This window comes from Heteronotia binoei, chromosome 12 (genome assembly GCF_032191835.1).
Source record: "Heteronotia binoei isolate CCM8104 ecotype False Entrance Well chromosome 12, APGP_CSIRO_Hbin_v1, whole genome shotgun sequence".
In the NCBI taxonomy this organism is placed as follows: Eukaryota; Metazoa; Chordata; class Lepidosauria; order Squamata; family Gekkonidae; genus Heteronotia; species Heteronotia binoei.
The window spans coordinates 27,668,228-27,674,227 of record NC_083234.1 but is presented as its reverse complement, the minus strand read 5'-3'; the positions used below and the strand labels follow the sequence as shown (position 1 = coordinate 27,674,227).

At 45.0% G+C, this 6,000-nt stretch overlaps 1 protein-coding gene across 1 annotated transcript in view; it reads left to right on the top strand.

The window, feature by feature from the left end:
* The first annotated feature begins 4,861 nt into the window (after positions 1–4,861).
* Positions 4,862–6,000, top strand: part of VSIG10L2 (V-set and immunoglobulin domain containing 10 like 2) — a 31,178-nt gene continuing 30,039 nt past the window's right edge. Inside the window, exon 1 of the mRNA XM_060251721.1 lies at positions 4,862–4,907. The gene's annotated coding sequence lies outside the window, so the exon portion shown is untranslated. The remainder of the gene's footprint in view (positions 4,908–6,000) is intronic.

Sequence of the window (6,000 nt, the reverse complement as noted above, 5' to 3'; positions counted from 1 at the left end):
CCTGGTAAACCTACAAGCAGTGCTTTCTTGTGGTGCCCCCCGCCCAAGCAAGTGATACTCAAAGGTAACCTTCTGCACATGGAGATTCCATTTAGCCATCATGGTTAATAGCCACTGGTGGAGCTTGTCTCCATGAATTTGTCTAATTTCTCCTTAAATCCATCTAAGCTAGTGGCTGTCAATCACATCTTGTCTCAATGAGTTCCACAGTTATATACTGTGTAAAGAAGTGTGCACTTTCACCATGTCTGGACTGAATTCCCAAGGTTGTTTTCTTTTTCTGGAAAGAGATTAAGTGTTCCTTCTGGATCCTTAACATGCATGCATGCATGCACAAAACCCCCTTGGGACTCTTTGGTTGCGAAGGAAGACGTCTGAGGTGAGTTACATCTCGTTGGAAGCCATATATGGAAACTCCTGCTGGAAAGCACTACGTCTGAAAGTGCTTTTTGGAGGCAGATAAACGTAGGAGGACAGGCACATTATTGAATGAGAGGGCCATCCAAACAAGTTAAGTCACCCTAAATGCAAGCCAGACAAGTTTAAATGAGTTCTGAGTGACTGTGACTTTCAGGGCTTCTCCAAGATAAACAAGCCCTCGCCCTCCTTGCTTTAGGAAAGCAACTGTTTCTACGGAAATTTCCATTGCAACAGTCAAGCCTCTGTCTAGTGTAGCCAGCACCCTGCGCTAATTAAGTGCTCTAAACAGGCCGGCCCAAAAATCTCGACAGCATTTCCATCACATGTTATCCCGTGTACCTGGTTGGGAGGGAGCTCAGAGGGTTACTGCACAGCCTGGGCCTCAGCTGGCCTCTGGAAGGTTAAATAAATACAAGCCTGAGGGCCAATCCCTAAAAACAATAAATGTAAAACCTAAACATATAAATAATGCAGAATTATCAAAAATACATGCCTCGATTACAGGATAATTTCAAAACAGTTATGGGCCAACTATAGCCTCAGTACAAGATTAAATCATACATTGTACACAAATGAAACTTAATGCAGCCCAACGTGTTTTGGCCAAAGTAGGCTTCTTCAGTGGTCAAGCATAGATTGCACACTTAGTCTCAACATGGCAAGAATAATACAAATAGTTAATCAATGTAGGACCAAAAGGGAGTTTTATAGTTATAATCAATGACGTAAGGTATAGGAGAATTATGGAGACCTCATATGATATCGCCTTGTGTGCATGTAATCTGGGTAGTGCTTCAGTTATATGCCTTCTTACTTTGGTTCAGAAGATACAATCTCAACAGAAATTCAGAGCCAATGTATCCTAATGGTATGAAGTAGGAACTGGCCTTCAGCTTGGTATTTATTTAACCTTCCAGGTTCTTAATTCATCTGGGTTAAATTTTTTCGTTCCCCTCCTTTCTCTTCGTTCTCTCAACTGGCATCACCAGGAGAAGTGATAAGCAATGCATACTCCAGATGTAGGTGCCAAGAGTAGGTTCTGTTCACCATACTGTTTCTGAACTGTTCGCAGATAAGAAGGTAATAACTTTCTGAAACCCTCCACCAAATTCCTCACTCTCCCAATAAGAAACAACAGGGAAAGACTTCTTCATACAGAGTGATTAAACCATGGAATTTGTTGCCGGAGGATGTAGTGATGGACACAGGCATAGACAGCTTTAAAAGGGGATTAAATAGATTCACGGAGGATGGATCTGTCAGTGGCTACTAGGAACCACCCTGTTTGGAGGCAGTCAAGTTCTGAATCCCAGGGCCAGGAGGCAACCTCAGGGGAAGGCCTCGGCCTCTGTGCCATGTTGTTGGCCCTCCAGAGGAACTGGTTGGCCACTGTGTGAGACAGGATGCTGGATTAGATGGACCACTGGTCTGATCCAGCAGTGCTCTTCTGATTTCTTAAGCTCTCAAGCACCAATAAAAACAAGCAAGCAATGGCAATTGTGACATCACCAGCCAGTAGACCAATCAGCTCCTCCACTATCATGTATAAGAGAAAAAAGTAGAGAGACTCAAGCTCCAGGTTTCCTCTACCCTGCTAGTTTGGTGTAGTGGTTAAGTGTGTGAACTCTTATCTGGGAGAACCAGGTTTGATTCCCCACTCCTCCACTTGTAGCTGCTGGAATGGCCTTGGGTCAGTCATAGCTCTTGCAAGGGTTGTCCTTGAAAGGGCAGCTTCTGAGAGAGCTCTCTCACCCCCACTCACCTCACAGGGTGTCTGTTGTGGGGAAAGAAGATAAAGGAGATTGTAAGCCGCTCTGAGACTCTGATTCAGAGAGAAGGGTGGAATATAAATCTACGGTCTTCTTCTTCTCCTTCTTCGCTCAAATGCTTTATCTTTGCAGTCAAAGCTTGTCAGTGTCATTAGACCTCTCTGGGAATTGCTGCTTAGGTGGAGGAAAAACTTTTTTTTAATTGGTAGAGTCTGTGTCTGAGTGGGGACCAATGGGGCTGAAGGGAAATGCTTGCTTCTTTGCATGAGGACTGGGTGAAGCCCAGTGATTGCTGATTAAGGTGTATTACAGAATGAACCTACTTTACAATGGAACCTAGTTTACAATGGAACCTAGTTTACAATCGCTTTCTCACAGCCCTGCCCCCAGATCAATTCCAGCATCATCTGGTCACAGGGCAACACCTGCTTGACATTTATTTAGGTGTAACCACTTTAAGGAGGGATGGCAGCATGGTATAGCCTGATTGCATTAAATCTCAGAAGCTAAGCAGGGCCGGGCCTTTGATGGGATATCACCAAGGAAGGTGCTATAGAGGAAGGCAATGGCAAAGCAAATCTGCTTCTCACTTGCTGGAGTTGGCTGCAATGTGACAGCACTTTTCACACACACAAATTACTTTAACTGTTATGGCTTACCCCTAAAGAATTCCAGAAATTGCAGATGGTGAGACTGTTGCAAAATCTCTTTGTGTTATTCCCTTTTCTCTGCCTCCCACAATCACAGTTCCCAATTGACGTTGGGATAATGGCTGTTTGTTGTCTAGGAACATCTAATCAACTTATTTCTTAATTCCTTCCGACTTACCTGAGGGACCATCTCTCCCCATATGAGCCCCAGAGAGCACTGAGGTCAGTAGGAAAAAACAGATTGACTATCCCTGGGCCAAAAGAAGTTAAACTTCAAAACACCCGCACTCGGGCCTTTTCCGCTGCGGCCCCACACCTCTGGAATCAACTCCCAGAGGAAGTGCGGGCCCTGAGGAACTTAGACCAGTTCCCCAGGGCCTGCAAGACCACCCTCTTTAAACAGGCATTTATCAATGACTGAATTATAGGTGCACAACAAAGGAAACGCCAAAATGGTCTGGTCTAGGGATCCACCACCACTACACCATCTGACAGACATAGCGTCAAACAACAATGTTTACTGCCAGACTTAATAGTGTTAGATTTAGAAATGTTTTAATTAATTATTGATTGGTTTTAATGTGATTTTAATGTCTTATTATTGTATTGTTCACTTTTAAATGTTGTTAGCCGCCCTGAGCCTGCTTCGGCGGGGGAGGGCGGGATACAAATAAAATTTTACTTACTTACTTCCTAACTGAGCGGAACAGTCAAAAAGTCAAATAAGTAAAGGTTGAACACGGGGGTAGAATTTTAGCAGGACCTGCTTTGCATGTTAGGCCACACCCACTGATGTAGCCAGTCCTCCAAGAGCTTACAAAAAAGAGCCTTGTAAGCTCTTGGAGGATTGGCTACATCAGGGGTGTGTAGCCTAATACGCAAAGGAGCTCCTGCTAGAATTCCACCCCTGAACACCAAGTCAATCCTGAATTCTCCCTAGATGCTAAAACGACTAAACATAAGAACATAAGAGAAGCCATGTTGGATCAGGCCAATGGCCCATCGAGTCCAACACTCTGTGTCACACAGTGGCCAATATATGTGTGTGTACATACACACACACACACACACACTGAGGCTACCATACCTTAGTCACAACAACAGACAAGACTCATTGGAAAAGACAATAATGCTAGGAAAAACTGAAGGCAGTAAGAAAAGAGGAAGGCCCAACATGAGATGGATTGACTCAATAATGGAAGCCACGACCTTCAGTTTGCAAGACCTGAGCAAGGCTGTTATAAGATGTTTCGGAGGACATTCGCTCATGGGATTGCTGTTAAGTTGGAAGCAAGTTGATGGCGCATAACAGAACAAGCTGGTCTTTTTGGACCAGACTGTGGTCCTTCAAGGACACCACACTACACAGCCTCTAGGGCCCAAGAATGAGCTTGACTGTCCTCAGTGTTCATGTAGGTCCTGGGCTATGGCTGGAGTGATCTGCTTTGGTACTGTTTGGATATTGACCATCATGCCTATTGTCTGCCTCTGTGACCAATGGACTGCTTTTCTTATACGACACTTGGCAGCTTGCACTTAGGTGTCCATCTTTAAAAATGCTCAAGGCGGCAGCTGCATATATAACCAGTCCACCGCAAACTTTGTTCATTTGAAAACTTGGGTCCCCTGTACATTGTTTGTACTTGGCATACACTTTGATCCCGAATGATGATGCTTCGTGGTGAATTGACCCCCAGGAAAAAGCCTGAATGAAAATTAAAACCATTGACCATCTCAGTAATGAATAAGTAACCAACACACTGATACCTAACCTCATTCTGATCGGAGGCAGATGATGAGGATGTCTGAATGCAGAACGAAGAGCTCGGAATCTTATTTCAGCCTCTGAATGGTAATGAATCCTTCAAAGGGACCTCAGCCATTCATAAAAGGGGGGGGGGACCCTTCTTCCTTCCCTGTGATGGGGCCCTATGATTTGTGTCATCGCCTTTGTGACACCAACAAAGCCAGGAAGCTGGGAGTCAAACATTCTTAGACATGCCATCAAACACCATGGAAGCTCCAGCTGCAAACACTTTTCTGTCCTTCACAACACCCCTAAATTAAGGTTTGTAGTGATCGCTGTTAATGTTATTAGGACTGACACCTGATTGCGGAGGCCTGAGCGGAGGGTGGGGGGGAGTTTTAGTGAATTAATTGATTAAACCTGCTTAACATAGTTTTTGAAAGAAATCAGTTGCTAGGAAGAGAAAAAAAGTTTGCTTTATTGTTAGAGGTGGGTGCGTTGCAGCAGATGTCAACTTAGAAGAGGCATTCCATTTTCCTGAAGTGGCATTAAGCTCTTGGCATGTGCAGTGTTTGGTGGTTGAAAGTGCCTTATAGGGTTTTCAAGGCAAGAGATGTTCTGAGGTAGCCTCTGCATCACAACCTTGGCATTCCTTGGTGGTCTCCCATTTAAACGCTAGCCAGGGCTGACCTTACTTAGTTTCTGAGATCTCACAAGATTCTGCTCGCCTGGACTATCCAGGTCAGGGCATAGGCAGTGTTTATAGTACTTAAAAAAAATTAAAGAACAAAAACATCTGCCTGGTTCATTGGAAACACCTTTTTGTGAATGAATTGATGTTCAGCACAATTCTGGAGCCAGGCCACATGCCTGTGATGTAGCCAATCCTCTTGGAGCTTACGGGGCTCTTCTTACAGGGCCTACTGTAAGAGGATTGGCTACATCAGGGGTGTGTGGCTTAACAGGTAAAGAAGTTCCTGCTACAAAAAAAGCCCTGCAAAAGCCTTATTTTTAAAAAAACTTCATTTATACCCCTATGTTTGCCCCCGTGGGAAACCAGGCTGGCTCACACCATTCTCTTCTTCTCCACTTTATCTTCACAACAACCCAGTGACGTGGGTTGGGCTGAGAGCATGTGCTTGGCCCAAGGTAGGGTTGCCAAGTGCCCTGTGGTACCATAGAGCTTTTCCTCCCAAATTGCTAGAGTGTTCGGGAAAACCATAGAGTTTTCCCGGAAATGCCTAGAGTGGCCGGCATTACATCATTGCACCGGTGACGTCAGGGGAGGTTCACCTCGCTGGCCCAGTGAGGGCCGGCAGGTTGGGAATCTCCATGGTGGGAGAACCTCTGCTTGGCCCGAAGGCTTGCCAGCCCTAGCTCAAGGTCACCCAGACCAAATCCCATGCCAGTGTAA